The sequence below is a fragment of the Cebus imitator genome, unplaced genomic scaffold (genome assembly GCF_001604975.1).
Source record: "Cebus imitator isolate Cc_AM_T3 unplaced genomic scaffold, Cebus_imitator-1.0 Scaffold583, whole genome shotgun sequence".
Lineage (NCBI taxonomy): Eukaryota > Metazoa > Chordata > Mammalia > Primates > Cebidae > Cebus > Cebus imitator.
Window position 1 is genome coordinate 454,134 of NW_016107898.1, and position 11,454 is coordinate 465,587.

The window sequence follows — 11,454 nt, forward strand, 5'->3', positions numbered from 1 at the left end:
GAGAAAGTCAGAGAGAGAAAGTCAGAGAGAGAAACGGAGAGAGAGACAGAGAGTGAGAGACAGGGTGGGGGGTTCCTTAGCAGACCGAATATCAAAACACTGGTAGATTACCACAGTATCCATTGCTTCAAATAAACCAACGCACTCATAAATCCATGGGATTTCCTCGTTGGTTTCCTCACTGATTCAGCATCTTCCATGCACATTTGCTCTGGGCCAAGGACTGCTCTCAGTTTTGGAGTTACACCGTGGACAGGAGTTAAGACCCTTGCCTTCAGGAGCCGCTGTCACCAATCTTACCAAGGGGAAGCTTAGACGTCTTCCCCAGAGAAAGTTCTTTCTGGAAATTTACAGAACTAGTGGTTAGCATGGCTTCACACACATGGTGGCCTCTTGGAGGGTGGAGGGCAGAGGGAGAAAGAGGATCAGGAAAAATAACTAATGGGTCTTAGGCTTCATACCCGGACGATGAAATAGTCTGAACGGCAGAGCCCCTGACACATGTTTACCTATATAACAAACCTGCACACGTGCCTCTGAACTTAAAGTAAGAGATTATTTGATAGCCTAATGTATGTCAGATCAAATGTTGTTGCAAGAACTGCCAAGAATCTTTAAATAATACAGTTTGCTTTCAATTGCACCTTCTACTTTTTGTTTTAATTTTTAGGTTGTCTTACTTAAATTCTGTCAGTTATTATAATTATTTTTCCATATATTTAAAGGAGACGCATTTTGTATGACATTACTTATACCTTTTAACACATTTTTTACCATTCCCTTTTCTTCCTGCTGTTATTGAACTTCGTAACAACACTTCCACTGAAAATCTTTGATCACTGCAAATATGAAGTCTACTCCATACCTGTCATTCATTCCATGAATACTTAACAATACAAAGAGTGACAGTAAAGGATAGCTAATACTTTTTTCTTACTCTATGTCAAGCACCGTTTAAGGACTTTACATATACAAACACAACTAATTCCCAAACTAGTAATGGAAAGTGAATGTAATTAATACCTTTATTTCACAGTTGAGTAAATTAAAGCACAAAGATTTAATCACTCACTAAAGACACACAACTAGCATTGTGGACTAGATGACTTAGATGATACTCCATTGTAATACTAATTCATTATGAATAAAACACACTTAATCAATATATTGTTAACACTCATAAGAAATATAATCTCCCAAAATCTCTACCTACAAAAAAGAATAAAGAAGCTAATGACCAAAACAAGGGTGGAGGGCACAAAATAGCAATCAAACCCAACAGGTGGAGCTTCACTGAAAGCCAATGCCAATAGAATCAATATGATCAGTAGACTGGGTCTTTGAGCATGCCTGGAAGAGCTGAGTCAGACATTCCCACATTACGTCTAGGAACCTTGAGGTGAACTCTTTTAGCTGAAGTACCCTCCAAAAAGCAGGGGTATCACAAAGGTTTTATCCAAGTGGTATAATTTAAGAAAAAATTCTAGAAACAGGAAATACTAGGTAAATCATGTTATCGAAATGGTCACGACCATCAGAACCTGAGTGCCAATCATCTAGGGCCCATTAAGGTGCCAGTAAATCGTGAATCAAAATCTTCGCCCAAAGGATGGAAGAGAGATGAATTCATCCGGTGGATCCTGCTCCCAAGGGTCAGGGTTTTCTTAGTGAGATATTACATCTCACACCCTTTCAAGTTGAGCATGGCTGAGCATTCCACATCCAGAATGGATGTGCACCAAGCCTGTGTCCAAGACACCCTGGGCACGGAATCCAAGACGCAGTCAGGAAGCTGGGATGAGGCACTGCTAGGTGACAAAGGTAAAAAGCAGGTTGCCATGGCAATTCCCCTGGTGAGAGAATGGGGAGGGCACTGGGATGGGCACCTGTAAGCATTTGGCACACGGACGGCGTTGTCTCAATTCATGACCATCCTTGGCTTACCACATCAGGAACCGCTCATTATCTCTGGAGGAGACTCTTCGATTTAGGTGGCCTGGGTTAGCACAGATGGAAAACAAACACAGAGGAGCTGGAGAGTCACCACGTAAACGAAGCCATCATCAGTGAGATGCAGCCATTAAAATAAGCAACAGATGAACACATCTCTCCCCAGAGAACTCCGGAATGTTAAATTCTCAATTACAAAAAATAAATCTGGACACAAATCCAGCATCATCTTTGATTTGTTTATTTTATCGTATATAATAGTGCATCCAATCTCTCTTTCAGCAAAAGCCATGGTCTTTATCTTGGAAACATATCCAGAATTTCACTACTACTTTACAAACGCCATTTCATTCACAAGGTCTAACCGGCAAGCCCACGGCCATAGCTCTCTGGGATGACATCATTGCATGCCGACTGGTGCCCTCTCCTTCTCTGTCTGAATAGTCAGGAACGTGCGCTGTTCTTCCTGAGAGCATCTTAGAGACCATTAGTGGAACCCAGCGCCAATGAGGTCAGACGCAATGACCGCCTCCCAGGGCACGCTGCCCCTCAAGTAGATCACCCCTGTGAAGCCACTTGTCCTTCCAGAAAGGCCTCCATGCTTGCCTTCATTAAGCCATTTCATCCAGAGAAATGGAGCAGGAACACGATTTGCTTATTTGATATGGTCGTCCAGGGCTGAGAGGGAAACGAGGAGAAGCCAGTTGGATGGGACTGAGCTAATTACATATGAGAAGTTTTATTATATTTTGCATATCTCTATGACAATTGTAGATGAGTAACAGCCTCCTCATTTTGCTCTGAAGGGAATGTTCTTTGTATATGGTGCTGACATCACCTGCCTTTGCTCAGGAAGAATTTTCTAGGTCTTCTTGTGAACTAGGAGTTCTTAAACTTTACCTCAAAGATAATTCACTCTCACATTCAGATACCAGCTAAAAGCATGACATCGTAAGTTTTTTAAAAGTTATATCTCGTTAAATGGAGACTAGTACTTCTCCAGGGTTCTTAAAGTTACTTTTTCCTAGAATCTGTTCACAGAATTTTAAGTTCTCATAGCTACAAAACCTATGACTCACTGGGTACGATTAGTAACACAGTCATTGAAGGCATGATAATTAATGCTACAAATACCATTGTTTGTAACTAAATAGTAGGAAGATCAAACTAGACATAGTGTATTTTCATTATGATTTTAAAAACATAAAAGAATATCAGACATGCTTGCTAAACAAAATTATCTCCCCCACAGAACCTCCATGACATTCAGAGAGGCTGCAAAACAAAAAGTCGTTTGAATAAAGGTGTAGGTATAAAGGAAATTTAAGAGTTATAATCAATTTTTAAATCATTAAATGGTAAACATGAAATCATATGCTTCTCTTGACCTAAATAAATGTTTCAGCCTGAGGATAAAGAAAACTAACAGGGCTCAGTATTGCTGCCTCTGATGTGAATGCTGCCTCTTTGTACTTTGTTGTGAATGTGTTGCCGTTGTAGCAATCTCGCTTCCATCGCCCTGGGCGCCTTTCATCAAACACTGTGCCAGCCATTGAATACACAAGAGGCCGGAGAAGTACCAAAAAATCCTTTATCAATATGCTTATATTAAAAAAATGTCAGTAAAGAAAATTGCATAGCAATTTATGGTGACTTTATTATTGAACTTTATTTTTACATTGCTTTATTATGTATTAGTTAGTAGATGCAGCCAAATAATAGAAATCACTACTAGATAATGTGACATGATTTTTATTAGATCAAGGGGCCACAAGTTGCATGACATAAAGATGTGGTAATCATAGGAAAGATGACATTCTCTAACTTACTCTAAAGAAGGAAAAATGAAAAAGCTATTCTGTGGCCTTGAAGTATTAGGGTCATAAACTGATAAAATTATCCAGAAAAGCCTTAGAGACATCAGAATATTCCCCATTTAAGCAGCAATATGTTGAAGAATAAATTTCCATTTTTAGTAGCTCAGTTCTATTCTCTATAACCCCTAAAGGGCAATGCTGTTCAATATATCTTTGAAATGACAAAAATGTGGCTGTTTAGTGTGTTTATTTAACCAGCTAATGTTTATTGGCAGGCTTGCCTCTTAAGTACACTAATATTGTGTTGGATGCAATGCCTTTTATTATTTTTCCTTATAGGGATTTTGTTTGAAGCTTGAGGAAAATAACATTCTATGGAAGTTTTTGGCTTTCTTTCCTCACAAATTTATAGATGAATAGAAATAGGTAATTATGATGTTTTAAATAAAATGGAAACTTAGAGAAGTATTTTGTGATTTCATAAGGGCCAATAACACTGCACAAACTATTACTCTCAAAGAAAGGAATTATGTACGTTTATTAATTTATTGAGACAAAAGTCACCTCTGGTGACTTCTTATTAAATTACAGTAACATATTGCAAAGAAAGGCTAACTTTTGATATAAGTTAAAGGCCAATCAGAGCTTATTAATACCATGTATGAACATAACAATAATTTCAAAGATTAAATTTCTTAAGTAATTATTATTCATTCTTAACATCTTGGCTATATGGGTTAGGCATCATTTCTTACCTGTGATTTTTATTAAATATTTTTGAGGACACCAGGGTTTAAGAGGCTAAAGGTGTTATTGAGAGTGAAGAGCAAGCCTGCCTTAGTCTCCCGAGTTCTTCCTCTGGAGGCTGGTATTTCCTCACATGCACCTGTGGGCGCTCAGCTCTAAGTGGGTTCCCTTCAGATGTGAGTCATTCTGTCTCTGCAGGACTCTCCTCCTCCGCACAATGCCGTGCAAGCTCTGGGTTCTACGGCTTCTCCGGGTTCCCAGGTCATTTCTCTCTTGGCTGGGAGAGCTGTGCTCTCCCTGGGCTACCTCATTTGTTTCAAGCCAGTCCTTCCTCTGTTGACTATCAAATTCAACACCTAAGACATACTATTTAAAGGCAATGCCAAAACTTTTATGAATGTGTTAATATAATAACATAACTGCATTTCATCACAATCCACAAGCCTAAAATCAGGGATTGAGTTTTTAGCAGCGGAGGAGCTCACCGATGAGTCCATCTTTCTCCCGGCACAGCACTATCCAATTATTCTGAGCTCATCCTAAGCTTCATGCGAGTTCCCTGGATATCCACACAAATCATCATCATGCAGACAAAACAGGGGTCATATGAATAAACAATAAAAATATGTTTAAGGCTATTAAAAGTTGTTCCTAGGTAGAAAGTATGTTTAAAGCAACCATTAATAATTCATTCTATACTAGGCTCTAATAAAACCTATCCAGGTTTTCACAAACTGAAAAATCAATTTTTTGCTGATCATATTTTAACAAATCTGGAAATTAATTGCAACTCTTTAATAAGAGAGTTTTTTTAATGAATACAAGCAAGTTTTTAAAAGATCCAAAATGACTGTTTGGTCAAAGAAATCAAAACAATAATATCAATGTATTTTAAAAATAATGAAAAGACTCTATATATCAATGTATGCCCAACATAGTTATGGCAGGCATGTTATGGCTACGAAAAATATGTTCATTGAAAGAATTCCTAAAACCTACCCCTATGTTAGGAAACATGTCAAACAGAAATTCAGGTTGCAGACGACATTGTTTGCTAAGCATCTGACTGTAAGAAGGGGAAACTGTTCTGTATCATCCAGGTGGCCTAATGTCAGGAACAGGGTCCTTAAAGTGGAAGAGAAAATCAAAAGACAGAACCAGAGAGGTGGCATCTTGAGGACTTGAACCGACATCGCTGGCTTTGAAGATCGGAGAAGGGGATTTGAGCCCAGGAATGCTGGTGACTTTTATTAGGCTGGTACAAAAGTAATTGCAGTTCTTGCCATTTTAATGCATCAAGAAGAACAATTACTTCTGCACTAACCTCACAGAAGCTGGAGAAGGCATGCCAGCAGATTCTTGCCTGTCACCTGCAGGGGGAACAGCCTTGCCGATACTCTCATTTCATCCCAGTGATACCCACTTAGGACTTCTGAGCTCCAAAACAGTAAGGCAATAAATGGATGCTGTTGTAAGCCATAAGGTTACGGTAATTTGTTACACAGCAACAGAAATATTTTCTAGCTTCAAATATTTTTATGCAACAAAAACAATCTAAGCCGTCATCTCAATGCATATTTCTTAAGTTCAAAAATATGTTAAATCAAAAACAAAGCACCCATTGGTAACAATACCCCAGTAGCAGCAAACACACTTAACACCCATCTTGGCTTCTAAGACCATTCTCCTATAAAACGAACCAGGACTCCTTCAAGGAATGGCTGATTCTAGGAATGAAGTAGAAAAAATATAAGATAATTCCAGAGTATCTTGTAATGCCAGAAAAGAAGGGCGTTCTCAAAACAACAGCAACAACAGCAACAAAAAACAAGCAAAACACAGTATTTGTAGTCTGTTCTGTTGATGTGGTGTTACATACACACACACAAAAGCAAATGGTATTTTAACTCTCTGGTTTCTCTCTCCAAAACACACAAGCCCAATCTAGTCATAAAAACATCACACTAATACGAGGTGAGGGACATTGTATTAAACACCTGAACAGTCCTCCTCAAATATGACGAGGTCATCAAAGACAGGTCTGAGAAGCTGCCTCAGACAAGGCGAGCCTAAGGTCGCATCACAGATACAGACAGGATCCCAGAGTGGCAAAAGGCCATTAGGTGTGCAATGAAGTCACCTCAATACGGTATGCACTTTAGGTAACAATGACGTGTCCATATTGATTTTTTATTCATATCAAAAGTGCCATACTAATGTAAAGAATTATCTTACTAATGTAAGGAAACAGAAGGTAAGGTATATAGGAATCTATTCCACTGGTTCTCTTAAAAATGGTTCTAAAATTTAAAAGTTTATGTAAAAGATGCATAAAGAAAACAGGAAAATAAAATTTTTGAAACAAATAGTTCATATATTTTAAAAATGTAAAGTTGTAAGAAAACATATAACTAAAAAAGCTGGTTCTTTATAAAATATAATCACATAGAAAAATATTAATATACACATTCATATGAAAATGAAATCAATAAGCGGGAAGAAGATAGAAGTATTAAAAATACTTTAATTATAAAATAAAAACATAGTATAATTCTGCACAAGCAGTTCTAGTTTACATGAGGTATAAGATGTGTTAGGTGTAAGGGAACTGAATCATTTTTCTTACAGTTGACAAACAGAGAGAAAAGCTAATAGACATCCCGCCTTCTCTGAGCTCTGTCGGTGGTGGGAAATGAAGTCCTTCACTATAGACAAATTCCAATTAATTATAGAAGGACCAACAGTATCAGAACATCACAATTTTACAATCCCCGATGAAATCTTTTTTAAAAGAAACTATCACCGATAGCTGCTAAGACCATTAAGCAAAATTTTGGTGCGAAGCTTTCCGCTGGGAGTATGAGGCTGAGCACGCTGATTTAACTTTGGCATCACTAAAATGGGACAATCAGAAACTGTGGAAAATAATGTGATGAGATGGGAAGCTAGTAGCCTTGCCTGTGAATCAGTTTATGTTCAGACAATCCTGAATCTAACCAAAGCGTTCGCTCTTAATACTAGAATATAGAAAAGGGCGGGGAAGGCCCTGGGCCAAATCATAACGTGAAGTTTGACAAACGTCCTAGTGCGCCCAGCTTAGATGAACACGGTACTGACTCTGACCAATACATGAGTGATATGGAAAAAAAGATACAGAGGGCAGTTACGGAAGGGGGGGCCCCACTGATGAGGTGGGAGGTGTGGGCGGAGAGGAAGCTTTCGACTGGCCTGTGAGTAGTGACCTTCACACGTGTTTGCCAAGGTTTCAGTTTTTTCCTGCTTCGCTGGGACAGGTTGCCTACAGTGGGCTGGTGCTGGGTATTTGTTTCCCTTCTCCCAGGTCAGGTAGGCTCTGATAATACTCCATGAGGTTAGGCTTGATTTAAGAGTTTCTCCTGATGGCAAATTAATTAAGAAAAAGAGAGTACCGTGGCATATTTCAAAATGGTTTTTTTCTCCCAGAATTTTTCTCTGGTTTTCACTGCCAGAACCTGGTTGAGCTTCCGGAGGTAAAACTTGCAAAAATATGGGATTTCCACCCCAATACAGTGTCCCCTCGAGATTTTATCCATCTGACTTATCCACTCAGAGTCTCCAGAAACTCACCGACTGCAGTTTAGGTCTCCCTGCATAGCTGTGGTTCCCACAGAGGATTTTACCTCAGTAAGTTGCAGCTGTCTTTACGCACCTGCTTGTCTCTCCATGGTCGGGGGAAGCATTTGCCCTTTGATGTCATTTTTCTACAAGATCTAAGAAGAATCGTTGACTTTTCAGTTCAGGTTTCTCCTTGTTGTGAAGAAGGGAGTGACCACTCCTACGTTCCTTCAATGCCTTACAGGAAACAAATTCTCCTTTGGAAATTTGCTAATTGTCTTTTATTTACTTTTTAACACAGTACACACACACGATAAAACACCTAAGTCACACAAAAGTATGTAGTGAATTTATATTTCTAATATCACTTGTCCTTCACCCCATTCTACCTGCCAAAGGGTCAACTGGTCCAGCTCTCATAGGTCTTTCCAGGATTCTTTTATGAACACAGAAGCATATCTGCATATTAAATCATCATTTTTAAAGAGTTGCACATTATACATATAGTCGTGTACCTTTAATCTGTAACTTCTGGGGTTTGTCTTTATTTAAAATAAACCCACATTTTACATACTATTTTCCTGCTTTAATTTCATTTTTCAATCTTTTACTCATCTAGAAATTGTTTGCCACCGGTATGAGATAATGCGCTAAGCTTTATTTAGTGAGATAATACCCTGCAATGGCAACAGCAGACATGCCAGCGTTTGAATGATCAGTCTGTTTTCCGCCTAATGCAGTTTTCACCTCATAGCACATTTGTGTCTATTTGTGGACTCTATTCGTGTATCTATTCAGCCTCTAATGCCAAACTCGTTTAATCCCAGTCTCTTTATAAAATGCTTTTACCTACCATGCAGTTAAAATATTTTCATTATTTTTATTTGCCAGAAACTTTTGGACTGATTATGAATTTTACTTTTTTTATATTAACTTTAGGAATACCTTGTCTAAGACAAAAAAAAAGGCTTCACTTTTTCTGAATTGAGTTAAATCAGTTTGTGTAATGAAACATGTGTTTCTAAGCTTTGCCTTTATCCGAAATGTACGTTTTCTTTGATCCAGTTTTTTAATTGATTATTTTAACTAGCAATGTGAAAGACAGAAATCAAATGGTTTTTGTTATATTTTAATTAAATATTTCTTGCAAAATGAATGTCAATATAGACAATGTAATAGCGAGACTCCTTCTGGGGAAAGTGTTGGATTTAGAGATACCTTCATTTGTAAACAAATGAATTGACTTCAAGGCATTTTGTGATACATTTTCTACCCTGGAGAAGACTGCCCTGGAAGAGACTACACCATGAAATTGGTTCGGGGATTACGCATTTGTCTACTTCAGTGCCCAGGAGACTGCAGAGGAGCTCATCACCAAAATGAAGGATTCGGTCCTCAAGAATCCAGACTATTTCTGGGCAAATGGGAAAGGAAGGCCCAGGAGTTGGGCCCTGTTGCTATAGTTGCCACTTAGGAAAAGCAGAATCAGGCAGTGAACGATCAGCCAACTCCTCCATGAATTTTAGCATTTTCATTCAGACTTCCTTTCTAGAAGCATGAACCTCAACACCAACACCATAAATACCAGATTAGTAGGTCATTTTCCATCAGGATATCAATTATAAAAATCCTGTAAATGGCTGGAGAGGGTTGCTCAAGACTGTAATCCCAGTACTTTGGGAAGCCAAGTTGGGCAGAGCACTTGAGGTCAGGAGTTCAAGACCAGCCTGGCCCACATGGTGAAACCCTGTCTCTATTAAAAATACAAAAAAATTAGTCAGGTATGGTGGCACACAACCCGTAGTCCCAGTTACTCAGGAGGCTGAAGGTGGAGAATCACTTTTTTTTTTTTTAGGCTAGGGAAGAATTTCTTACCTATAAATGCCATTTGCTGACAGACAACATTAATTAAGATAAGCATGAATTAAAGGCAATAAATGTTGTCTGACCAGCTGTATTACAGAACAAACCAGTGAAATATTTTATTTATCTAGTAGACATTCAGAGTCCGTAACATTTCCTTGGAGAATGATATGGGTGGAGAATCTGGGAGATTGAGGTTGCAGTGAGCCAACAATTTATCACTTCACTCCAGTCTGGGCACCAGAATGAGTCTCCATTTCAAAAGCAAAACCAAATCCTGCAAATGTATCATTTTAACATTTCATTGGCTTGGTTCCTGCAATGGCCAGAGTGTTATCCTTTTTTGTGTTCCCCATATGAAATGGGATTTATTTGATGTACACACATCTGAGTTTCTCAATGAATGAAGGTTTATAATTTCAGAAACTTTAATAAAATATGACAATTGCCTTAACGTAAGGTGTGAGACTTTAATTAAAATATGCTTACTTAATTTATAATTGGAAAAAGTGAGTCTGCTCCCATGTGGTGTTGAAACCTTGCACAAGGGCAGATCCTGGGTCCCCCACTTTCTGTCTGTGTCAAAGGCTTGTATTATGATTAGGGTTATACAGGCTCCGTGGAGCTCACCTGCAGGCAGCAACTTGACAAGAACATTGTTGTACCCTCTTCTCTAAGATTTACAGTTACACGAGCAAAAGGAAACGATATGGACTCTGAATGTCTACTAAATAAATAAAACATTTCACTGATTTGTTCTGTAGTGCAGCTGGTCAGACAACGTTTATCTTAGTTGATGTTGCCTGTCAGCAAATGGCACTTATAGTGAGAAATTCTTCCCTAGTCTAAAAAAAAAAGTAAACCTCACTCACTGGCTGGTTCATCAAGAAGCATAAGTTCTACTTCAGAATGGGGTTTCTAAAAGATTGGAATTCAAATCATGCAAGATTCACTGGGAGAAATGGTCAGTCGGCTGGACTTTCCTTGAATGATTAGTCTTATCTAAATCAGGTCGTGGTGTTATTAACATTTTGCAGAATTAACTCAAATAGAAAATTTGGTTTATCAATCAAGCGGAAAATGCAGGGCTAAGAAGATATTAGTCTTTTGCTCTTTTTCTTTTTTCTTTTTTTTTTCCCCCTTCTTGGAATGAGTAAAAGAACTATGCAAAATTTTAGAAAAATTGACTATGATACTTTTTTCTTCTTTTCTTTTTATCCTTGAGTCTTGCCGAAGCAGATCTCATATGTATTCCAAAAAGGGAACTTGTAGCAGTTCTCCTGAGAATATGATGCTCTGAAATACCAAAGGAGAATAAAGCAATTTAATGTGCTTCATAAGCTCCTACCCATGCACATCTTCCGGCTTAGTCATGTGTTAAATCTTCTTACCTACTCACACACGGAAAGTCAGGTTTGACTTCCTGAATGCTTACAGAACCTGTCTAGACTTGCCTGTTTCTTTTCTTTTTTTTTTTTTTTTT